General features: G+C 48.4%; 1 protein-coding gene across 2 annotated transcripts in view; it reads left to right on the top strand.

Annotated features, from left to right (window-relative positions):
- The window catches only part of GFRA4 (GDNF family receptor alpha 4), a gene marked incomplete at its 3' end in the record, with an annotated part of 72,833 nt that overhangs the window by 1,062 nt on the left and 46,143 nt on the right, over positions 1-25,628 (top strand). The gene's annotated exons all lie outside the window — the stretch shown is intronic.

Here is a 25,628-nt window from a genome sequence, read left to right as displayed (position 1 = left end):
TCGTTCGCTCCGGACCCAGAGTGCTGGGATCTTCCCTGCTGTCACACCGGATAGTCCTGTGTGCCGCGGGAACGGGCTAAATTTGCCCAGGGCATTAAGGCACTTCTTGCTGGGGAAGGGGAGCTTGGAGGGATGTGTTGGGGAGGGGGGAAAGGCAGATTTTGCACAGCGCCGGGAGCCCCAGGGTGATGGTGAAGCTGGAAAATGTCGGGGTTTCGGGGCGGGTGGGAGTGGGCTGGCAGCCCCAGCTCCGCCGCTGTGCTGTGCAGCACCGTGCACCGTGTCCTGAGCGCCGACCTGACCCCAACGTGTGTGTGTGGGGTGTGCTCGGCGTTCCCGCTGCAGATTTACCCCCCACCCAAAAAAAAAAAAAAAAAATTGGGCTGTCCTCAGGGCTTTTTTCTTTTGCACCGGGAGCCGAGGTCTAAGGACCTCAGGTGCCTTCCCCACCCCTGTGTGAGCCCTAGAGGCAGCCCTCGCCCACTGCCGCGGTTGGGAGATGCTGTCCCCCCGTGGGATGCCGCCGTACCCGCGGGGATGTGGTCTGCAGCACCCGGGCTTGGAGCATCCCGCTCGCATCCCGCTTCTCCCCAGCAATTCCCGCCCCCCCCACCCCGTCCCTGGGGAGAACCATGAGTGAAGGGGCTGCAGCCCGGGGGCTGGCAAGCAAGCAGACGCAGCTGGCAACCACCTCGCTGCCTGGTTTTGCCTGGCTGCAACCCCATCAGCTCCCCTTAGGGTATCTTTTCCCCCTTCCCTGTGCTGCTTTGAGATAGCAAACCCACGAGTGAGCCTGTGCTTAGATAGACCAGGAAAGGCTGTGGGGAGGCAGGGGGTTGGATGTGTTGATCCTCTTGTATCGGAAATAGTGTGGCCAGCAGGAGCAGGGCAGGGATCGTGCCCCTGGACTGGGCACTGGTGAGGCCGCACCTCAAATCCTGTGTTCAGTGTTGGGCCCCTCACTACAAGAAGGACGTTGAGGTGCTGGAGCGTGTCCAGAGAAGGGCAACGGAGCTGGGGAGGGGTCTGAAGCACAAGTCTTATGAGGAGTGGCTGAGGGAGCTGGGGTTGTTCAGTCTGGAGAAGAGGAGGCTGAGGGGAGACCTCATCGCTCTCTACAACTGCCTAAAGGGGGTTGTGGTGAGGTGAGGGTTGGTCTCTTCTCCCAAGTAACCAGCGATACTACGAGAGGAAGTGGCCTCAAGTTGCACCAGATCTTGGATATTAAGAAGATTTATTTACCGAAAGCTCCGGAACAGGCTGCCCAGGGCAGTGGTAGAGTCACCATCCCCAGAGGTATTTTTTTAAAAGACATGTAGCTGTGGTGCTTAGGGTCATGGTTTAGTGGTGGACTTGGCAGTGCTGCATTAACTGCTGGACTCGATGATCTTAAAGGTCTTTTCCAACCTAAACAATTCTGTGATTCTATGATTCTTTGGGTGGCCACTGGGGGAGGAAAAGGTCTTGGGATGTATCAAAGTGGCTGGGACATCCCGACCTGCCCGGCATTGCCTGGCACTGCCTCCTCCGCACCCTGAGCATCCCTGCTGTCAGCCCACCTCCTGGGGAAGACCCCGAGTAGGTTTTCCCCTCGGTGGGGAAGGCTTTGTCAGAGGCCCAGGTAACTCCTCTTGCCAGCTCTCCCTGACACTAGATGTCAGCAGCACCAACTCTTGCAAGTCCCAAAGGCCGAGGGGGGGAGTGTGTGTGGATTTTGACCCCCTAAGAGGGACCATCTGCAGCCAGGGAGGGAGTGTTTTGCTCAAGGGGTTTGGAGGAGCACCGGGACATAGACATGTCCCAGGTTGGGATGGATGCTGCCTTGCAGGTGCTGGAGCTATGCCCTGGGACAGGGAGGGTCTCAGCCTCCCTCAGAGGTGGGAATTTCTCCTGCAAGGCTCCCAGGTCCTCTGTGTGCGAGTCTAGGTCTCTGCAAGATCCATTTTCCAAGCGGTTCAGATTGACTGACTCACTGATTGACTGCCTGATTGACAGACTGGTGGGACAATTGATTTTCTCCAGAGAAAGTGAACTTAAAGAAAAGAGCAAATGGCCAGCTCTCCATTGTCAGCAATGCCACTGGGAATAGCGGGCAGGTGTTAAGGATACGCTCATCGCCTCCGGTCCAAGCCAGAGCAAAGCCATCAGCTAGTATTTACCTTTTGGTCTTCTTATCCTGGGGCCTCCAGAAGGACCTTTTCATCTTTGGCCTGGCATTTGACCCCTGCAGTCTCAGCACCATCCCAGCAGATGCCATTCAATGCCCTCAGCCTGCTCTCTAGGTATTTTCTAGGTGTTTGTGTTACGGATGGATGAAGGCTGCTCATTTAGATGTGCCTGGGGAGATCCCCCACAGGGATCCGGCGTGCTGGGGTGTCCGGCTGGAGATGGTAGCCTCTACAACTGTGAGCACGGCAATTCCCAGCTTCATCCATGCTGGCTGCACACCATGTGGGCTGCAGTGTGAGCGCCTTGCTTTTTCTGTGTGCCCCCCCCCCGCCATTTTTGGGATGATCCTGAGTGGAGGAGGCAGGGTTTGGAGAAATTAGGGCTTTCCGAGGTGGGACTAGGCCACGTCACCATCATCCAGCCTGGATGGAGAGCTCCTGCTGCCACTTCACACCCAGCTCCCTGGTAGCAGAGGCACGTAGGGAGACACAGACCAGGCAACTTATGTAGTTGAACACAATTTTTATTGTCCTCAACCACTTCTCAGCCAGATCAGCTCCCTGACCTGTCTCACCAGCAGCCACATGAATGCCAGTGCCAGCGGCAAGGACAGAACAGGAGCACACAGCTGGGGACAGAGACATGGCTTTGGGGAAGTTCATTGCTGCTGTTGTGTCCTCTGATACTTTCTTCCATGTGTGGTATCGTCTAGAAATCCCACTCACAGGATAATGGTGAGGCATTCAGGAAGACTTTATGGAAAACCAAGGCTCTAGAAAGCACTGATATAATTAAATATAAAGAATATAATTAATTTTGCAGCGTAATTACGTAATTACGGGTTACACCTGTAATCAGCCCCCAAAGCATTGCCCATTCCTTGTGCAGCTTTCAGAGGACACATCAGTCTCTGCACTAACAAAATAGTAATTAAAGGATCGGAATGAAAATCTGGGCTACAGTTGAAAGCAGTAGTTTGCTGTGAAGTCCCCATGGGACCAAGAGGCATTTCTGGACCATTGCGGAGGAGGGCAGGATCCCGAGATGGCCGACAACTGCCGTGTTTACCTGGCAAGTTTTACTGCGCTTGGTTGTTAGCATAATTTCTGGCATATGTTTCCCACAGGCTCTTCACAGATGCAATCAAACACAAGAGATCGTCTGGCGGATTTTCACCTGGTTTGGGAACTCAGATCCCAGGGGGAGAGCAAAAATCTCTTGAAAAATGCATCTGTGTGTATGAAAGAGGGAGACGCTCCTTAAACTAGTGCCTTTGTCAGTTCTGACAGGAGCAATCCGTTATTTGCATCAATAAGAACGTGATATTTATGCCTCTCCATATTGGTGCGGAGGAGAAATAAAACTTCTCAACAGGCTGTCCTCAAACACCGTGCAAATTCCTCTGCAAGGATGTCGCCACACCCAGAAAATATTTTTTGCAGAGCTCTGGAACCTTAAATAATAATTACTGCTGGGTAGAAATTAGTGCTAGTTAAGTCTAATAATGAGTATGAATTAGTGCGAATAGTGTTTTATTTTGCTTTTGGAGACGGAAATGTCTTCTCTGCTCTCCTGGCAATTTTCACAAAAGACTTCTATTGTGCCTGAAATTCCCTTAATCGTTTTCACACAAGACTTGTTCATTTTTATAACTTTCCACTTGGTAATTTTTAAACGTGACTTTTAATGTCGCTAAAGTTTGCCACCTTTCAATAAAAATACTCTGCTACCAAGGTATCTATGATTTCTCTTTCCTTCCAGTGGACTTTACATTCCTTTTGCTTCCTTAAAAAAAAACAAACCACCTCTTTCTTCTCAACCGAGAAGTGGAGGAGGACAAATTCAAAGGAAGTTCTCCTGTTAAAACAATTTTTTAGAAGGACACATTTCACTGAAAAAAATAAAAAGACACAAAACTATGAAAACCTTGTTCCTCCTGTCGATCTTCAGTTCAGTATGGTTCCCTTGTTTCAAATGCATCTGTCAAAACCCCCTCTGGTAACACCTCCTGGCAGTGGACTTCAAGCCTGGATGGATTGATGGTTGGAGCTGTGTGATAGCGGGTGGGAGACAGGGGTTAGGAAGACATTTCCACCGCCTCAAGTAGACTGCTTTCCTGTCTTCTGGCCATCACAGCTTTAAAGGTTCAAGTAAGGGTATGTTGGGGCTGGACTCCGGGTCAAAGCAGAGTGGAAAATCATGGTTGAGAAGTTGAGTTTGAAGAGGTGGATGGGAAAGTGGAGCCATGGATGGGAAGTAGGTCCTGGAGATGGAAAAGGAGGAAAACACAGTTTGGTGTGACTGGGGAGGAGAGTGTCCAGGTGTGTCCAGGAGGGCATTGTAGTGGTCAAGGTGATGGAGAACAAGGACTCAGGACTGTTTTACGGAGAGCAGGAAGTGTTTCCAGAAGGTGAAGCTGAAGAATTTGTCCTGGGTAAGGAGAATCTGTGACTGCCACAGGGAAGAAAACTGAGTGCTCAGGAAGGATAGGTATCTTCTAAGGTCTCGTCACATTTAGATCACCTGTGACTCCTCCAGGATTTGGGTCTAATAACAAGTGATGCCACAGCTGGCTGTTGTTGAGCTGTAGTGAGCTCGATAGGTGTTAAGAAAGGTTATCTTCATTAATATTTCCAAGCATCTCCCTGCATCTTACCAGAGCTGAGCTGGTAAGAAGTCCTGCCCCAGCTGCAGATCTGGCTTGGGTGTCCTTCAGTCACTCAGCAGTGACACCTCCTTCCCTGCCGCTGGGAATGGCATCCGTGCAAGGCACAGGGCATGGCCAGACCTCCAGTGTGTCCTCTGAGCCTGGTCTTCTCCTGCACTCTCTGGTCCACCTGAGTGGAGCTGCTGGGGGGACTGGGATTTAGCTGCCTGCAGCAGATGGCTTGAAGGAATGAATGATCCCCAGAGATGGAGACTAAAGAAACCTCTCTGGGTCCCTGTTCCACTGCTTGACTGTCCTCATGGGGAAAAAGTGTTTCCCTGTATCTCACTGGACTAGATACACCTTCCCCAGCTCAAAACTGCCTTAGCCATATCCCATCACTCTGGAGTCTCCTCTCATTTCACATCCCTTCATGCAAATCCCTCGCCTTCCTCCACAGGCAGCTTCACAGTGCATGTTCCTCTTTCTGTCCAAAGCCATCTGGGAAGCAGTTTGCATGAAAGAGACAGGAAAAATAGTTGTGCCGTGGTTTTGATTTATTGAATCCAACTGGAAAATCCTGTCTGCGATACCTGCTCTCGCTGAGTGCTTTGACAGTTACTAGCAGCACTCCTCACGCTACTGCTGACATATGTGTTGGGGGGTCGCTTTGTCACACAAGTGCAGGCAGCTGGTTTCAAGTTCATGGGTCCAGTTTATTGAGGAGAAAGGAATGCAGCAGGTTTTCTGCTGCTTCTTCCAAAAGCAGGTACAGATTGCTCGTCTTTCATACATCGCCAGGCTAAGCCATCCATTCTTCGCCCCCAAGGGGATGGCAGGCCACTTTAGGGTGGGATTATAAACAGGTCCAGATGCTGAAGGGCTGCGAGTTAAGATCTGAGGAACTGGTGGGTTTTGCTTTCTGCCGCTCTTCCTGTAACTTGTACAATGAAGAAAAAGGCCAAGCACATAAGTCAAGACTCAGCTGCAGTGTTTCTGCCCGAGTTGCAGATCTGTAGCTGTGAGCAGTCCGTGCTGCACACTGCCTTGCAGAAGGCATCACACACGCATGTTTCGGAGCTCTTCTGCCCCAAGGGACCTTCGCTGCGAACGGCTGCAAAACCCACCAGGAGCGCGGGTGCCTGTGCGAAGTGGGCTCTCGTCAGGGAGGCAGCAACGGGAGCGTCTTTGGGAGTCCCGGTCTGCATGATTTGAGGTCTCTGGAGGCTCAGAGCTGAGCGGGACCCAGCAAATGCTCAGGATAGGTCTTGGGAGAGCTCCAGGGTGCCTTGAGAGAGGGTGAATTGAACACAAACTTTGCAAAATAATCAGGCTTTGCTTCAAGCTTTGCATCAAACGTGGCTGGCTGATGCCTCTGCAGCAGCCACCTGGGAAATCCCATCATCCTTGATTAATCAGAGCAAAGGAAACACAGGGCAGCTACAGCCTCATGGGAAGGGACCTTCACTTGGATGATGGCTGTGAATTTTTTGGAGCAAACCTGGTGTCTGGGCCACGGCTCATACAGGGTTCATGTGGTCCCGTCCGTGAGAGCTTTATATAAACAGTCAAATCAATCATAAAGGGTTTTGAATTTCTGAATTCATCTTCTTTCACTGTGGCAGCCTTTACTGAATGCTTTGCTCTAATTTTTTTTCCTCCTGCTGCCCATACTGGACCCTCTATAAGTATCAGCTCCCCCAGGATTGTAACTCACCTTTTCTTTCTGTCCATCGCTCATCTGCATCGCTCCTAATTAGTGTCCAGGACCTGCAGACTGACCCTCCAGGTGTTGGCTGTAGATGCAATCATTTGGCCTGCAGCTAACCAGGCCCCTTCTTCAGTCTTGCCCCAGGGAGCAATGCCAGGAGGAAACTCATAGCTCCTCAGAGCCACCTGTCTCTGTGACTTTGGATAAAAAAGTCTTAATAACAGGCTAGGTATTTCTTCTGAGATGTTAACTTCCGTGCATGCGACGAAAAATGCATCTCCCCACGACAGCCTTCACGGCAATATCTCTCAGATATTATACAGCTGACTCGGTTACCTGCAGTCTGGAAATAAGTAGCAGATGTCTCCTGTAGCACCGCGCATTTTTTCCTTTGTTGTTGTGTTTTCCTTTGATGTTTGGTATGTACAGCAGAAGGCACCTTAAAAAGATGTCACAAGGCTTGCGGCGACATAAATCTATGCACACTGAATCTTCTGTAATACAGGCTGCAGGTTAGGACGATGTTTGCTACCTACTAATGGAGAGGAGAGCGAACCAGCATGCTGAATTATTAGACAGGGCTTGGAATGAATCAAAGCCATTTGACCTGTTTGTGTAAAGCCCCAGACAAGGCTGAGTTTGCCTAAGTGTTTCCTCTGCACAGTGAGGAATTACACTCCTCCTTGCAAGGGTTAGTTGATATATGCCCCAGATTTGACACATGAGCTGGAGCAATTTCACGGTAGGTCTTTCCCCCCGCTCCCCTTCCAATCCATTTGTTTTGTTTCTTCCTCTTGGTAAGAGAACATAACCCAGCGAGGCTGCGTGAGAGAGAAACCGCACACCTTGGTCTGCCTGTCACAGCCACATCATCTTCTGGAGAGAGGGCACGGGCAGAGTCATCTCAGCTGAGCTTTCCTTCCAGTGTGGGAAAAAGTGCGCTGGGGTTCATGGTGCTCACAGCCTATGAATACCTGCAAAGTAACGTGAAAAGGAGCCGGAATGAGGTGGATTGAGGAGGAGCTCGAGCTGTGGGTTAGGAATAAAAGCTTTGCTTTGAACCAGGACAACATCTGATTAGTTAAAGGAAGAGAGAAGAGCAGATTTCCCTTTAGGAAGGTGATGGGATCGCTTAGAGGCTTGCCAGGCTTTGGTGGTTTTTTTTTTTGTTTGCTTTTTTTTTAGCAAACATTAAGGACATAAGCTGTGCTGCCCCAAGTAACTCCTGAAAGGTGGTCAGGTGCCCCATTCCTAAAGATTGTCCTGGTTTCCCTATTTGATTGGAAAGATTATCTCCTTTTAGTGGTGATTTTTAATTGCAGGGAAAAACTAAAGGAAATGCCCTGAGACCCAGCTGAGGAAGATCCTCTAGGATCCAGCCTTAGGGGGCTCCCCTGCTGTTTTGGGAAAAAGATCAGGAATTGTGTTAAACTCTCCATCAGGGCCAGAAGCTGTGGGAAGGGAACAACAGAGAAGATCCTGAGCTGATTCTGGTCTGAAGGTGGGAAGTGGAGGAGAAAGGGCTCCTGGGAGGTTGGACAGAAGATGCACAGGGAGGTTGGACAGAAGATGCACATGAAGCTTGAACAGGGAATCCAGGAGCTGGGAGGAGGAAAGTGTAGGACCGTAAAGGTCTGAGAGCCATCCTGGAGCTGGGGAAGCCCTAAGGGTTGGATTCCCCCTTCTGCAAAAGGTGATGTGAGTCTCCGCAGGCCTGTGAAGTGACAGCTCGGGGACCCATCTGTCAGCGTGGAGTGTGGAGGCGTACGTGCTGGGTAAAGCAGCTTCAGAGTTACCACCCTCCTGGGACTACTGCAAGGAAATTTGTCTCCCTCTCCTGATACTGCTTCATTCTTCCTCCCTACAGACCCAGCCAGGCCAATCCTTAATGTGTGCTGGAAAGCCTCTTAGTAATTAAGTACCTGACTCAAGGGGGCCCAAATCTCTAGTTGAGTTTGTTATATGCTATCACATTACCAATAAGTATTAATTTTAATAGGAAGGGCTAAGGTAAAGAACAAACTAACAAACAAATTAATGAAAAAACCCCAAATAACAAAAAGAAGTCCAGTGAACTCCCCCAAAAGTGCCTAATCTGGAGGCTGAATGCTGTCCCACAGAATGAGGAATTATGGCATCTGTTTCTGGGTGCCTCTCAGGTTTTGGAAAATGAGGCAAGCTCACTGCATCACAGTGTAAAATAATGATATTTTTAAGGTAGGGGAATTATTGTGAGGCAGGACCAGGTGACAGTGCAACGTTTGACCTGGGATATTTGTGCTTTTGTGAAGGTGCTAACTACAAGCTAGGATCAAAATTTCTCGTCGACGTATCAGGAATAATGTGACTTTTAGCAGCACCTGCTGTGCACACCATCTACCGAGCGCTTATTTTGGTACGCAGGCAGGAACTGAATTCAAGTGCAGTATCTGACTAATCTGCTCTGAAAATCTTCCCATATCCCCTACGCAAGGTTCAGGGATCCTGCTTTGCACCGGGATTAGAGATGTGAGCTGCTGAAGAGAAGAGGCTGAATTCAGCGATGTGCCACAGGGATGGGAGCAGCTGTGGGGTGCAAAAAATAAAAGCCTCCTAGAGAAGAGCAGGCTGAAAGACAGAAACTCATTCCCCCAGAAGAATCCTGGGCTTTTGGTACAATTGGGCTTCTGAACAACAGTGACAAATCAGGAATAGTAAAAATTGCAATAAAAGATAGCAAGCGGAAAATAAAATGCTTATTGAGGATAATTCCAGGGGAAGAAAAATGAGGTCTAAAATAAAGCCTCAGATGTCCCTGTTCTGTTTTACCTGCTTTTATTAAGAAAACAGAAATTGGTCTTCCCAAAGGGACACTGGACAGGAAAAGGAATGGACCCTGTTTCTCACTTCTCCCCTGCCCACGCACCAGACAGGGATGGTCTCAGCAGGCTGCAGGAGATGGGTCTCATCCCACCTGGTTTTTACCTGGTCTTCTGAACTTTTCCTTTAAATCAGGAAGTGAATCAAGATGTCAGTTTTAGACCTTTCCCTGATTTTTAGGTGCTTTAAGTTCAATGATATGAACCTCACCTAAGCCACCACGTTTTTTTATCCTCCAAGAGAGCAGCTAGGGATGCAGGGAGCAGTCAAGGAGCTGTCATTTCAATGTACTCAACTAAAAACAAAAGATAAGAAGAAAATGAAGAAAGATTAAGAAAGTAATATTAAAATATTTAACACTTTGTTTTTCTACTTGTAAACCCCCTATTTTCCCAGGGAACACATTTTCCTATAGTTAAAAGAGAAAGAAAGAAATCCAATAGGAAATTTCCAACTGTTTCACAGACCTGGTGGCTCCAGTCACAGTGATGACCAGAAAGAAGTACCTGGAGTTGATGACTCTGCTGAGGGGGTCACAGAGGCCACTCATAAATCACACAGTGCCCAGGAGCCTTTGGAGCCATGGGAATTTGATTGTCAAACCTATTAAAAACCGTGAAGTTGTTTTGGCCATAGCCAGCTAGCCATTTCCTGGGCATTGGTCAGCAGGTAGCCCAAGCCAAGCACTATTCCAAGTTGGTTTGCAAGTGGTTGCTCTGTTTTGAAGGGGGAGAGTTTTTAAGAGCACAGATGAGGCAGCTCTGGGCCATTTGGACCAGCACCTTGAGTTTCCTTAATTAACTAACCTGGGCACAGAATGAGAGTCCACCCTTTCCCTCTCATTTCTTATTTCACCATCCATTTCTCAGGCAGTTTGCAGATGTTGTTGGACAAACATGTTTCAGCTTAATCTCTTTCGACCCCCTACATTCATCTTCCTTTCTGCTAATTCCAGCTGAGAAGGCAGAACACTAACAATGACATGAGATAATATAAAATAAATGATAGCGCTGCCAAATTTGATCAGGAACAGGTAAATCCCCCTGTTTCTAAAGCACGCATGTAAACCCACATGCACGCAGACCCGGCAAGGGGCTGGGGATGTGCATATGCAGAGCGAGTCCCTCAGAAGTTTCTTGCAGAGCCTGTCCAGTGGCTGCATCAGCTCTGAAGTGTTCTCTCCAACAGGCAAAGCCTTTCTTGGTTTGCCATTGCAGTTACATGACCTCGTGAGAGATAAGACACATGAGAGAAGTCTGAGGAAGCTTGATTTATCCAGAGTTGAAAAGGGAAGAAAGATGCAGGAGAGAACATGATCACACTCTATAAATACCTTCAAGGTAACAGTGCAAGGGAAGGAAGAGGATTAGTCACACTTCTGTAAGATAGGGAGGGGAGGAAAGAGAGCAACAACATGAAGCAGAGAAAGAAAAAGTTTTAAATTGAGTATTAGGAGCAAAATGTTTAGGTTATTTTTCTTTCTTATTTTTAATGGAAAAAGAAATTGCAGTGCCTCAGTTTGGGCTAGGCTTGAGGCTCAATGCAACTGTTTTTCAGGAAATTTGTGGATTGTGGGAATGAAGGTTAAATGGTGCATAGATGTGTAGGATCTGCAGGTCCTGGGTGCATCCATGAGTTAAATAAAGGGCCTATGTATCATCCAAGACAGCAATAGTGTCGCTAGGTGCGGGGTCACCCTGCTGCTTAGTACATTTGGAAGTGAGGGTTGGCTGAAGTCTTTTCACCCCCTTGCCCCATTTCCTTGCATCCCATATATTCCACATTCATGTTGAAGGTACCATAGAAAGATGGTGCTGCTCAACCAAGGGTCTTAATGGTCATTTGATGGTAGACCTAGGAGGTGGCTCACTGATGGATAATGAGTCTGGGTCAGCCAAGAGGCTTGGCTGGCCCTGGGCTCTGCCTCTTGTTAATGGGTGATGAGGTTGTTTCTCCTCTCCAGTAAAACAACCTTGCTCTTCGTGCCTTAGACCCGCCTTCAACCTCTCCACCTCTTGCAGGCCCTCCCTGCCCCCTAGACAAGATGCCTCCTGCCCTCAGACCTGGCCCCATCCTCCCTGGAAATGGACATGAGGAAGGCAGAATATTGGCTGCAACTTCCTTGAGACACTGGCTTGGACAATCATTTTTATTGTCACCTTCCATTATGCTGGGACTCAAAAGTAAGCAATTTCCAGAAGATGCGGGTAGCTGCTGCCAAGATTTTTCCCTGTCTCCTCAAGCAAATGCCAAGAACTCTTTCTTCTCATAACAAATCAACTAGCCAAATATAGGTATCCCTGGAGAAAACCCTTCAGGCTAGTAAGAATTAACGAGTTGATCCAACTGAAGGTAAACAAGCTAATTATGCTGTTCTTCAGCCTGTGGTTTTCTGAGAAAATGAATCTTGTGTATGTGTGTCAGACTGTCCACCCCAAATAATTTTTGAACCCCCTGGTCAGGATAGATAGGTTTGACAGAAATCTCAGAAGATATTCATATCCCACAGGCTGGTGTGAAATTGGCTGGAATGAGCTCCTAGTGTTGCCCACTGGGGTGAAAGTAGTGAAGTTCATAGCAGAAAAGGTGCATGTGAAAGGAGATGTAGAAATCCAGGCTCTTTTCATAGTGCTACGTATTTTTTCTCAGCTAAGCAGTAAAGTGTCTGACTCAGTAAATTGTCTGATGCAGATCTGCAGAGAGGCAAAGAAACAGCTTCTGGGACCATAAAGGCAGTCCATGGGGGAAAAGGCAAAGTGAGAACTTTATGCCAGTTCGGGGGAAGTATGGTCCTGTGGACATTAACCATTGCAAAGTAGTAGTTGTGGACCCTAATGCAATGTGCCGCCTCTCAGGCAATGCCCAGGTCCTGTGCCATCTGCACCTTTTGAGGAGGGATACATTTTACAAAGAGATAGATATTAGCATGGAAATTTGCACGAACTCCTCCAGGTTGGGTGTGCTTGATGTGGTGTCACCTTGAACATGCCAAGGCTGCCGAACTACTCAGGGGGTAGCAGGTAACTGTTGGTGATGAAGGGAATTGGGGAAAGAGTAAGCCGATCTTCAGAGGGTCCACGGGGTCAGGGTACAGCCTCTCAAGATGAAGTTCACCTCATTGGACAAAGCATGGACAACAGGGAACACCTGGTTGTATTAAGACTTTCCCGCAGCTTCACCGCCCAGTTGAGCGTGTGCTGCTGCTCTGCTTGCACCTCCCACGTGCTGCTCGGCTCAGACGTGACACACAGCTTTCTCGATCTCTGTCATCCTATGTGTTGGGTGGCAAAGGTTAATGGCATGGCATGCAATGGTCGATAGCTGTCGACTACAATAGATATTGTGACGGCTTGTGGCAAGGAAGGGACAGGGATTAAGTGAATTGGCTGGTGCTTTCTCTGCTTCTGTGCATATGATTTGTGTGCACCCATCGGAACCTCACTGCTTGTTCCTGTTATCCCACGTCTTGCTGCCCCACAAATTCAGGGGCTGGTCCAGAGGCGCAGCGCTTTGGATCTGTCCCATAGCGTTTCATACAGAAATCACAAGATAAAAGATCAGAGGGGAAAAAACCAGTGAAAAAGAGGGAGGGAAAAAATGTTCCTTCATGGTGCTTTTGTTTTCTAACAATGTTGACATTATGTGGAGTAACCGAGTATAAAATCTGCCTATCGTTTGGGAGCTGGTGTGCAGAAAAGATGTTATTATCTGAGCCTTTTATGCCTCTTTACCCTGTCTGGATCAGAGGAGATAAATGCGTAGATAGGAGCTGAGGCTCCTATCTTTATTTAAGCTGTCAGGTACTGCTACGTTACTTTATGCTGATTGTTATAGAAAGCCTCCACAAAGAGATATACGTTTCTATATTCCCCCAATGCTTCCTATTTTAATCTATAATTTAATAATAAAAGAGATGTATTTCCCTATATTATTTTTATCTGTAGTGTCAGTGCTTCTCTTTCACTCTTATTTTTCAAATAAACATTTACAGACACAAAGCATTTAAAATATGCACATAATCAATCTTCTCTATTCTCTTTTGGGCTCCCTTTTGACTATTATTGCAGTCATACTTTAATTTACGCATTAATGAAAAAATTTTGTAGTATAAAACAGGTTCCTCATGGGGACAGCAGACTTGCAGTGAGCACATACGCATGAACATAACATGGCCATAGTTACATTCAAGCACACTCCCACACTGCTCCCACAACCGCATGGCTCGCGCTAAAAAGTTAAGCGCATGTGTACATGAAATGTGGCAAAAGCCACATTTGTCGGTATGAAATAGTCAATAGAGCCAGGAACAGGTTGGAACAGGTTGCCCAGAGAGGTGGTGGATGCCCCAACCCTGGAAACATCCCAGGTCAGGCTGGACGGGGCTCTGAGCGACCTGATCCTGTTGGGGATGTCCCTGCTCATGGCAGGGGGTTGGACTAGATGACCCTTAGAGGTTCCTTCCAACCCAAACCGTTCTGGGATTCTAAGCATTCTTAAGCCCTGCCCTACTGCTGTCCAGTCTGGTTATTCATCCGCTCACTGGCATAGTCTTGGCTCCTCCTGACCAAGCAGTGCCTCGGTACAATTAGGAGGTGTTGCAGGTCCAGGACGCATGGGTAAAGGTGTCTGTGCTGGTGGGGGAAGGTTTAAGCATGTCGGCACAGGCAAGCAAGAATGTACCTTTTGACTTCAGGGCCAAAGCTTTTGTCCAGGCTTGTTTTATGCGGTAGTAGAGATAACCCAAGACGCCATCAGAGGCAAGGGACTGACCTCGGTTTCCAAAGAAACACTTCCCATCAGCAGTTAGCCATTTCCCAGCTATTCCTCAGAGCAACATGGACGCTCTGAGGCCAAGTTACAACTGGGTCAGCAGCCAACAAGTGTGAATAGGAAATATATGGGGCACAGAGTTTTGCTTGGGTAAGTCTATGTTTGACGTCCTGCTTCTTCACAAGCATTGACAAGGAGCACTGGTGTCGCGTGGCAAGGGTTCGGTGTCGGGGGCTCGGGGGGGGCTGCTGTGAGCAGCTGCCAGAAGCTTCCCCTGTGTCCCACAGAGCCGGTGCCGGCCGGCGCCAAGATGGACCCGCCGCTGGCCAAGGCCCAGCCTGTCAGCGACGGCGGCAGCGCCTCGGGGGGACGGAGTGAGGAAGGGAAAAACTTCTGTGCGGCTGCAGCCGGAGAGAGGAGTGAGGCTGTGAGAGGAGCAGCCCCGCAGCCCCCGGCCCAGAGCAGGGCGGGCAGGAGGGCTCCGGGCGCCGGGGCAGAGGGTCCCCGGCAGCCCCCGGGGAAGCCCCCGGGGAGGCCGGCTGTGCCCCTGCGGCCATGGAGCTCCACGGGGAGCAGATCTGCACCCGCACCCGGGGAGGGCCCCACGCCGGAGCAGGGGGATGCCCGAAGGAGGCCGTGACCCCGTGGGCAGCCCGCGCTGGGGCCGGCTCCTGGCAGGGCCTGTGGCCCCGTGGGGAGAGAGAGGAGCCCCGGCTGGAGCAGGTTTGCTGGCAGGACCTGGGACCCCGCGGGGGCCGGGCTGGAGCAGCCTGTTCCTGAAGGACGGCACCCGTGGGGGGACCCGGGCTGGAGCAGCCTGTTCCTGAAGGACGGCACCCGTGGGGGGACCCAGGCTGGAGCAGCCTGTTCCTGAAGGATGGCACCCATGGGGGGACTCGGGCTGGAGCAGCTCATGAAGAACTGCAGCCCGTGGGAAGGACTCACGCTGGAGAAGTCCATGGAGGACTGTCTCCTGTGGGAGGGACCCCAGGCCGGAGCAGGGCAGAGGGTGAGGAGTCCTCCCCTGAGGAGGAAGGAGCAGCAGAGACAGCGTGTGATGAACTGACCACAACCCCCATTCCCCGTCCCCTTGTGCTGCTCGGGGGGAGGAGGGAGAGAAATTGGGAGAGAAGCTGAGCCCGGAGAGAAGGGAGGTGTGGGGGAAACGTGTTGTAAGATTTGGTTTTATTTCTCATTATCCTACTCTGATTTGATTTGTACAAAATGAAATTAATTTTCCCCAAGTCGAGTCTGTTTTGGCCACGACAGTAATTGGTGAGTGATCTCTCCCTGCCCTTATCTCCACCCAGGAGCCTTTCGTTATATTTTCTCTCCCTGTCCAGCTGAGGAGGGCAGTGATGGAGCAGATTTGGTGGGCACCTGGCATCCAGCCAGGCTCAACCCACCACAGCAGGACCAGGACTTTCTCTTCTTTTCTTCTGGATGAACTTTCATTGGTTTTGCCTGTACATACCCCCATGTAGCCAACTACCCAACAAGCCCAATGCTTGTGAAAGAGGTTGCTGGGAAAGCAAGTGGTTGACATATGGAAGGACAGGGGGAGCATTGATGCCCAAGATGGAAACATGAGGGCCAGGAGGGACAATGGGGATGCCATTCTGGGTAACTAACTGAAAGTGCTCCATTTCTAATCACAAAGCTTTCAGAGGTAAACCAATTGCTCTTGATGTTACATGAGATCATTAACAGATGTTAGGGTTGACTTACCCATCAGGGCTTGGACAATAGCTTCCAAAATATTGAGATGTCTTTATCATTAGGGCATTGAGCTCCCTATTGGTTTCTGGGAGAGTTAGGTTCCTTAGAAGGAGGTAGGTCACGAATGCCTATGTGTCTGGAGCCAGTTATCTAGTGTGTGTCTAGATTTTGGGTGAGTTTGCTTGAGCTGAGCCCATAACCATGATTCCTCTGCAGCTTGGTCTCTCTAAGGCTTGTGACCTTACCTGCTTGAGACATTGGTGCGGACAGCAGCCACATGGCTCCAGACAACACCATAGGAACCACTGATGGTGAAGCAAGCAAAGGGCTTGTGACCTGTCTTTCTCTTGAGTTTAACAAAGGTCTTTGAAAACATTTCATCACCTCTTTCTCTGCAAAAATATGTGTTTCAATCATCTGGAGCAGCTTAGAATCATTTGTCTTTTGGGGGAAAGTATCTGCCTTCTGCTTTGTTTTTGTTTTGAGGTTTAACAAAATTTAATAGCTCTTACTGACCTCAAAATTTTCAGTGGGCAGATAGCACAGCACAAACATCAGTTTGATTGACCTGAGGCTGTAGCTGGGCTGGGCTGTGTGACCAGACTACATCTCCCGAGGTGCACAATGACCGCCTGGTGTGCAAAAGTCCTACCGGGGAGCCTGGCCTTCAGGCGAGAAGGGTAACTAAAGCTGTTTGAACAATTCCCAAGCAGCAACTTGGCAGCATTTCAGATTTAAATTAGTGAGACAATTAGTGGAAGTAGTTTTAGTCTTGATTATTTCCCTATTATGGCAGAAAAAGAATCTGTAGAAAACTGGGACAGTTTCTTTCCAAGTGTGTTGAAATTGTATCCAAAGGGAAAATGAGGGAATCCCAACATTGGCCCAGATCTCTTAGTTCTGCACATCTGAACCCCACACCATCCAGCCCCTACCTCTGCCCAGCATCTCCTCAAATCCTGGCTATAGAAACTATAGTAGGAGTTACAAGGATTTACAAGCATTTTTACTCTATCTGGTCTAAAACAGCCCCTTAATTTCCAAACCAAAGGAATTATGTCTTTTAGAAAAAAAATAGGAAAACTGAACAGCTATATAAGGGCTTCCTTCTGCTCCCGTGTAAAAACTCCTGAGAGAAAAAATTACATGAAAAAGCAACCAGAAGTCACTGAGTCTAACACAGACATGCCTCTATTCTAGTGAGTTTTGGTTTTTTTTTTTCATTTGGATCAATATTACTGTGTTTAAACCTCAGATCATGCTACTGCTGTCAGGTCAACAGGGCTGTGGGATGTGTCTCAATCTCTACCACTTGTCGTGGCAGGAGTAGGAGGGTTGTTCTTGGAGATGTATGGGAGTCCAAGTTCATGGAGGGACCAAGGGCACAAAGACTACCTGCTGATTCCTCCACACTGTGTTCAAAGCAAGGAAGAAAGTTCCTCTGCATCGTGGAAAAGCAAGGTTGGAAAGGACTGTTTGTCCTCTCCCTGCCTGTTCATATCTGGCATTTAGATCAGAAAGATTCACAGACCATCTTTTCCAGCACGTGTCCCAAAACCTAGGAAAACTCGCTAGTGCAAACTATAAACACACGCTCCCTGCACCCCCTGACACGTGGTGACTATTCCTGCACATGCTGCATGTCCCCTGGGATATGAGCTTGGTCACACACACCCCAGCCATGCACACCAATGCTCTGTGTTCTTCAAGGATGCAACCACAGTGCAAAGTGAAGGACAGGCTCAAGGACAGACCGAAGCATTTTCTTCCCTTGGGATCTTGCACCCATGTTTCCCACATTGCTGCCCCACATCCAGCTGAAGCATAGGTCCAAAACATCTAAACAATGTTTTGGAAGAGCTTATTTGAGATTGGGAGGTCACCTTTTGTGGTCCTGGTCCATCCAGTCTACCGATGTCTCTGCCACTCCTGAACTGATCCAGCTGGGAGTTGCTATTGGGACTGACAGCATGGACGGTGGGTGTGTGAGGATTCAAGGGTAGACTTAGTCCTACCAATGACCTCAACCTCTGCTGAATGGCACACATTTATGTTTTCTTCCCAGACAGAGAGGGAAAATACATGCATTTTGGTTTCAGGTAGGAAATTAAACAAAAGCTTATGTAAAGGAACAACCCAGCTCGGTCCCACTGCAAAGCTCTGTCCTCCTCCACCCCGGCCACCTCCTTTGGCAGTTCATGACAGCCAATTTCCACCTGTGGCTGTGTCACAGGCCCTGAAAGGCTACCCATCTCCCCAAAGCCTGCTACAGTGAACCTCAGAGATCTGGTCTAATCAGCAGGTTTGCAGAGAAAATGAGATTTTTTTTCTTCCTGGCTGCCTTCCATCAGCAGCAGCTCCAGCTCTCCAAGGCACATCTCAATTAATTAATACAGTCAAACCTTATTAGAGACAATCGTTGGCCAGAAATTACCCAGTCCTGAGTTCTCTTTGTCTTTCTCCTTGTTGTTTCTCACTGTTGCTTTCCTCCCCACTGCCTTTCTCACCAGCGAAGCATGTCCTAGCAAAGTCCGATGTAGAGTGGGAGCTTCTCTAGTGTGCAGTGGAAGTTCAATCCTCCTCCTAGCCCAAAGCCCTGCTGTAGTCGAGGTTCCCCAGCAGATCTCAGCACAGCCTGGCCAGAAATCATGCAGCCAGCCAAGGCTGGGCAGCAGCAGGTTACGGCAGTTGGGGTCCCAGGGGCTCTTCTGTCACCTCAGACTTGACGTTGGTGGAGTAGCAATGAGCTATTTCTGTGAGAAAAGTGAGAAAGCGACCCAGAAAGCCTCTGTGATGGGAGCCACTGAATCCTGGAAGTGCTGAAAGCCCTCTAGGCAGGTTGAGATTTGTCCTGAGAGCCTCTGAGGCTCCTAGGGAAGGGAGGGAGGGAGGGAGGGAGGGAGGGAGGAAGGAAGGAAGGAAGGAAGGAAGGGAGGGAGGAAGGGAGGGAGGAAGGGAGGAAGGGAGGAAGGGAGGAAGGGAGGAAGGGAGGAAGGAAGGAAGGGAGGGAGGGAGGGAGGGAGGAAGGAAGGAAGGAAGGAAGGAAGGAAGGAAGGAAGGAAGGAAGGAAGGAAGGAAGGAAGGAAGGAAGGAAGGAAGGAAGGAAGGAAGGAAGGAAGGAAGGAAGGAAGGAAGGAAGGAAGGAAGGAAGGAAGGAAGGAAGGAAGGAAGGAAGGAAGGAAGGAAGGAAGGAAGGAAGGAAGGAAGGAAGGAAGGAAGGAAGGAAGGAAGGAAGGAAGGAAGGAAGGAAGGAAGGAAGGAAGGAAGGAAGGAAGGAAGGAAGGAAGGAAGGAAGGAAGGAAGGAAGGAAGGACAAAAACTGAACCCAGCACACTCAAAACCAAAGCAAACATCAGAGGATAGAAATGGTGTTTGGTTTCGTATCACCTGCCACAGCTACTGCAGAATTCCTCACCTGATATTTTTGATGCTTTGGAAAATACTGAAGTGCAGGCAGGACAGGGTATAGTCCTTAGGGGCAGCACATGATGCTGAGGGAGGACGGGCTGGGGCAACGTTGTGAAGATGGTGGCAGCAAGATCCGCTGCCTGCCTTGCCTGTCAGGAGATGCTGCTTATTTGAGAGCATGTGCTTGGGCTGAGGTTTGCTCCCTGGCTTAGGAAGGAGGGGCTGGGACAGCCAAGACCAGGAAAGTCCCCTTGCCTCACCTCCCACTCTACAACTGCCCCACACATGAGCCATGGCCATGAGTTGGTGGTGTAGCAATGTCTGGACACGCAGCTCACAAGAGCCCTGGCTGCCCCTGAGCCTGGGAAATGAGGATGCAGGTGGGAGAGAGGTGGGCTGGAGGGTGGTCTGGGGTTCATCCTCAGCAGGGAGCAACCGTGCCCAAAACCAGGCTGATCTCTCTCAAAGCAGTGGTGCTACAGCAGGAGCAGAGGCTGCTTTGTGTCTGTGGGTAAACGAGCAGCATTCTCCCGGGCTGTCAGAGCAGCACTTTTCAACAGCCTCAAATTATTATTATTATTTCCTTTTAACATGAATGCAAATATGTCAGCCTTTCTAGGTGGCTTCATTAACTACCCAGCACATCACTCAGAGCCTCACAATTCTTGTCAAGTACCAACATCCCTGTCCTATGTTTATTGCAGATTCTGAATTCCTCTAACTCCATCTCATGATAGAAAATGTGTTCAGGGTAGGATTAAAAAAAAAAAAAAATTAATCCAGAAGATAACAGCAATTGTTCTTCTTCCTTACAGTCTCTAAATAACACGGCAGATACCTGCCCTGTCACTGCAGCTTACACCCAGAGTAACTCGGTGCTATATTGTGATACAGACAAAAATTTAGTCCCACCCTGGGTTTTAGTGGGTTTGAGTTGAAAAGACAAGCGAGGCAATGCCTCATCCCTTTTGTGTGTGGGAAGAAGAAATCCCTATCTTTCCCATTGTGCTTCTGGATTGAACAGGATGGAAACAACAGAAGTACTACAGGGTCATTATTAAAGCTGGTCAAACTTAAAACAAAATAAATTGACTAAGAAGAGAAAAATTATATGAAGGTCTTGATTTGTCTGTTTATTTTCACAAATGCATCAAGTTGTTTCTTTGAGCCATTAGTACATGCCATTACATCTCCCAGGAATTTCACCCGCCTTTTTCCCCAAAATATTATCAAACAGGAGACGTGCACCACTGCCATGTATCTCATGGTCAGACTGAGCCTGGATGCCTGAGGCAGAGCAAAGCCTCACCCGTGCCTGCTGCACAGTTTTTTGGGCTGCCCCAGTGTCTCGATGCATTTCCCCCTTCTTGAGCCTGGCCTTGAGACTCAGAATTTCTCCTTGAAAGCCTCAGCTCTTGGAATCAGGTGCTTATAAGAGAATTTCATTCATTTTCCCTGAGCAGCCATCTGTCAGGCACAGGGAGAGATGCTAGAAAGTAAAATGTAGAAGACTCTCCTTCTGCCCCTTTTGGGATGCAAACAGCCCTTCCTTTGTGCTGATCCCTTTCGAGGTATTTCCAGGTTGACTTTGGGTCTTCCGCTGCATCTCCACTGTCTTGTAAGAAGAACCTTCTCCTCTCAGATGCATGCCATTGTGAAGATGTCCTTCAAAGCCCTCAAAACATGGGACAACTCAATATATTTCCTAAATAAGTGAAGCACAGAGAGGTGGTTTCTACATCTCCTTTGAGGCTGGAGAGCTCAGTTGATTGATAGATCTTTCAATATACTGTAAGAAAACACAGTTGAAGAGGCAATTTCAAAGAAGGGAAAATCGTGACCAGCCACCCCTGGTCCTGCTGCATTTCAAGACCAGTCAAAAAAATGTGTTAAGGATTTGAGCAGAAGGCACAGCACACGGACTGGCTCAAAGATGTTGAGAGAGGATCAAAACCATTGCCTCAGATGTGGATGGAGGACCATGCCGACTGATGTGCAGGGAGAGGCAGTTTCAAGTATGTTTTAGCAGCAGTGTGCTTAGAATGCCTGAGCCTTGATCTTCAGCTATGCAAAAAAGGAGTAGCAGGCTCCCAAGTCTTTGAGATTTCTTATTTTCATGAAGGATGGGTACTCCAAAAATTACAGACTGAACTGGCAAAAGAAATGGAGAAAGTCTGAGGCGCTAATTAAAACACCACAGTCGCTGTTTTGTTACTCATACAGCTAAGAAAGCTGTAGAAAGCTCAAACGAAACTTTACATTTGATGATGCAGTGATATTTTATAGCTGAAGTAACTTTGGCTGCACTGACTTATTATCAGCCTTCACAAAACCATACCTACGTCTTGGAGGCTGTGAACCCTCCTGGTCCCTGGAGGGACAGAGGGCCATTTCTGGTGGCCCTTTTCAAATCAAAGACACTGTTGCACAGAGGAGGTATCAGGCTGTCTGAAAGCAAAGGCATCTTTGGAAACGTTCAGAGCACATGTTTACAGATGAAATTTTCTCAGTGTACTGGTTGGGAGCGGAGAAATGTGACTGGGATAACAGCTTGCCAGCCTTTTAAAAGCAAGGCCAGGAGCTGTAAAACTGGCTGTATATGGAAAACCAAGCAGAAGTCAAGGAGGAAGAAAGAGCAGTCTCCTGAGCTTAAACTCTTTCAACTTGAACCATTGCAACATTCAATACTTAAAACTTTCAGTACTTAAAAGGGGCTTATAAGAAAGATGGGGACAGACTTTTTAGCAGGTCCTGTAGTGACAGGACAAGGGGTAACAGTTTTAAATTAAGAGAGGGGAGATTCTGACTAGACAGAAGGAAGAAATGTTTCCCAATGAGAGTGGTGAAACCCTGGCCCAGGTTGCCCAGAGAGGTGGTCAATGACCCATCCCTGGAAACATCCCAGGTCAGGCTGGATGGGGCTCTGAGCAACCTGCTCGAGTTGAAGTTGTTCCTGTTCACTGCAGGGGGTTGGAGTAGATGGCCTTTAGAGGTCCCTTCCCACACAAACCCTTCCGCGGTTCTATGATTCTGTAACATCCATTTGGTTGCACAGGGCTCTGGGAAAAGTAACCTCTTGCCAAGCCCCTACAACCAGGCTTGGAGAGTGGAACCAGCAGCCAGATCCTGGTGGCTGCCATGAGGCTTACGATGGATATGGTTTAGTGGGCATGGTGGTGTTGGGTTCATAGTTGGACTCGATGATCTTAAAGGTCTTTTCCAACCTTAATGATTCTGTGATTCTGTGATAGAAGAAGACGGCAAAGCGCAGGCTGTGCTCACTAATCACCAGGAGTTTACCCAGGGATAGGTGCTGTTTTCTTGTCTCTCAAGCCCTACTTTTCAATTTGAACTGGAAGAGAAATGGACATTGGAAGGGCTTGGACAAACTGTTGTTGATGTGCCTGGGTGCAGACGTGTTGACAGCACTGTAAGGAGCAGCAGAGGAGGGTTTTACTGTTCCTCTCCGGTGCTATTGTGGTTTGGCTGCCAATTTTTCAGACCCTTACCCCTCAGCGCAGCCTGAGCTCTTTAGTCACCAGCTTTGGATTTTCTCAACAAAAAATTTGTCTAAGTTCCAGAATTAGCCAGCTGTACACCTCTCATCACCCCTTAGATGATATCCTTCATGCTCCTCTTTCTTGTCCCACTCTGCTCCCCACTTCCAACACTCAACTCCCACCCTGGACCTCCAGTATCTGCACCTCCCCACACCCACCCAGACCGGCAGCTCCCTCCTGAGCCACCCCAAACCATTGCATCCCTCACACAGAGGTAAGGGCTCAGCCACAGCATTTGCAGGAGCATTCAGCAAAGGTGATGCCAAGGTGGGAGGAGAGGAGGAACAAGATGGCACAAATCAGGGGTGTTACAGAAATCCTTTAACTTTCCCCAGCCCACTTGCTACTAAAGCCCTGTGTTGCTTGGACACAAACCTGCTTTGGAACACCAGTGCTCACACGATCTGTATAAGACCCCTCTTTTTCATCTCCCTGAAAAAAACAAAGAATTTTTCCTTATAGAAGCAATTTTGTTTTAAGTTTATTAATACTCAAAAGTGCTTCTGATGCTCACAGTAAAGACGAATCATTCCAAATCAATTAAAATGACCATGTGAATTATCAGTGTAGAATTTGACAAAAAGTAATACGTTGTCCTTTAAAACACACAATTCCTTCCCACCAAAGCCCAAATAGCAGAGGAAATCTTGCACACCCTTGACTCACCTGATGCAAACACCCGTGCATTTTTGTAGGAACTGTATCTCTTCATGCAGGATCCGAGGTAGGCAGCCTCCGGCTTTGTGGGTTTTCTTTGCTTGTGTTTAGACCTTAATGTGCATATATATTATTCTTTGGGTTTGGAATAGTTTGCAATGTTCTTCACATGACCCCAAAATACTTTGTTTGAGAAATGCTGCCATGCACAATTCCTTGCAAGCTACTGTTAAAGGAGGTTTTTATCTGCTCTGTAAGCAAAGATAGGAACTTTAGTTAGCAGAGACAATCCATGCAAAAACCAAGTGCTGCGTGTGCAAACTGAGTTATAATAATGGTTATAGCTATTCCAGGGCTGCAGCAGGAACAGCTATTCACTCTGGGAGGATCGCGTTGGGCAGAGTTGAAAGCAGGGATTTTAATGTCAGCAACTAAACTAAACTGAAAACCCAAGTCAAGTTAGTACACAGCAGGCAACGAGCAAAAATAGGCACGGGTTGTGCGGACTCCTGTGGTTCTTGGGGGACATCTCAGAGACCCCTCATCTTCCACCCACTTCCTAGCAACTGGGAAAACATCACCACCTCAGTTTAAAAACCTGAACTCTGCACACTCCGTTAATAGCAAATAAATGCTGGGCAGAAGCCACTGCTTGCAAGGTCATACCCAGGGGGCCTGTCAGAGAGTATTTAATGCAGATTTCCTCAGCCATCCTGAGACTAGAAACTTAATGATATTTGCAAGGAAAAGGAACATCCCCGTGCTCCAGCAAAAAGGAAACCCTCTGTGTATTCCCTCTGTGCTGGGGACCAGGGCAGGGGTAGTCAGCGGTCGCCGGGTTCTCTAACCTCGGTGAAGGCAGTGATGGGGGGCTGGGATGGGTGAAGGACTCTCGTGGTTCCCTTTTTAGGGGTCTGGGTCTGATGTCTCTTGTGCCAGTGCATGAATGTGACTGCTGACAGTTTCCCTCAGGTCTCTTGGAGTTCGGGATCTTGCTCTCCAGGTTGTTTTCTTGTCTGCTTGTCCCCAGGTCTCCGCATCCCGAAGGGAAGCGGAGACTGCTCTAGGCCAGCCTCTCCTCAAATCCAAAAGCAAGCAGATAAAAAACCATTATATGTTTTATACATTTGCAATGTATTCCCTCATATTTGCACTCTCATTTTCACTATTTTTCCCTGCAAAGGTCTGATCTTAGGGCAGAGTGAGTGATACTGAAAATTTTACTTGCAATTGTCCTGTGGCCCAGGGCTGCTGTTATATGGCTGCTCCAAATATCTCTTGATTTTTTCCCCTCTAAGTTCATTTTTTCCAAAATTTTGCAGACAAGATCCAGTAACCAAAGCCAAGTAGTTAAATCATCCAACTCTTTTTTTCCCCCCTTTTCCTCTTGTTTGCACAGGACAAGCCTGTTGGCATCACAAAACGTTATTTTCTTTTTCAGCCTTTCCATAATTTTTTCTTTATTTAAAATCTTTTAAGGAGGCATTTACAGTCTCCATTAGACAGCATTTGCTTTGCACACCGTATCAAACACCCATCAGTATTGTTTTTAGATTACTTAAAAAGTCAGGGGAACATTTATCCTCTTCAACAACTTTTCAATAGGGACAGCCCTGGGGTCAGACAATTTGAGTTTAATACGGACGGTGTGTTGTGTGTCTGAAAGTGGCAGTGGTGGTGATGAGGCTGAGCACGGTTTCTGGTCATAGTCCTGCGTTATACTTGTGCTCTTCCATCTCATGCAGCAATATTTATCCTGGTTGGGGACATTTGTCCCACAATCTTCATTATCTTCTGAAGACCTTGCTTTTAGTTAGAGGTGAAGCACACTATCAGGAGGTATCTCAGGTTGCAAATACCTCTGCAGTACCTACGGACAGAGGGGCAGAGGCTCTTGCAATGTTGCTTTTGCAGGGGTGACCCTGCATCTGAAAATCCCTCTTTATTTAACCCTGGCCTCGGGAGGAGGTTTGCAGGCAGATAAACCATCCCATTGGGTGCTGAGTGGCATAGGACAGACAGAGGACGGACATGGTAGCTGAAACCCTCTTGCAACAACAGGATGCCCAGGGACCCGGGGTGGAAGCTGCCTGCTGTGAACTTCAGTATGAAACACCTGTCAAAAGTA

Source organism: Phaethon aethereus (assembly GCF_964289735.1).
Source record: "Phaethon aethereus genome assembly, chromosome: 4".
In the NCBI taxonomy this organism is placed as follows: Eukaryota; Metazoa; Chordata; class Aves; order Phaethontiformes; family Phaethontidae; genus Phaethon; species Phaethon aethereus.
The sequence above is the reverse complement of the archived record's forward strand: the minus strand, read 5'-3'. Positions and strand labels throughout refer to the sequence as shown.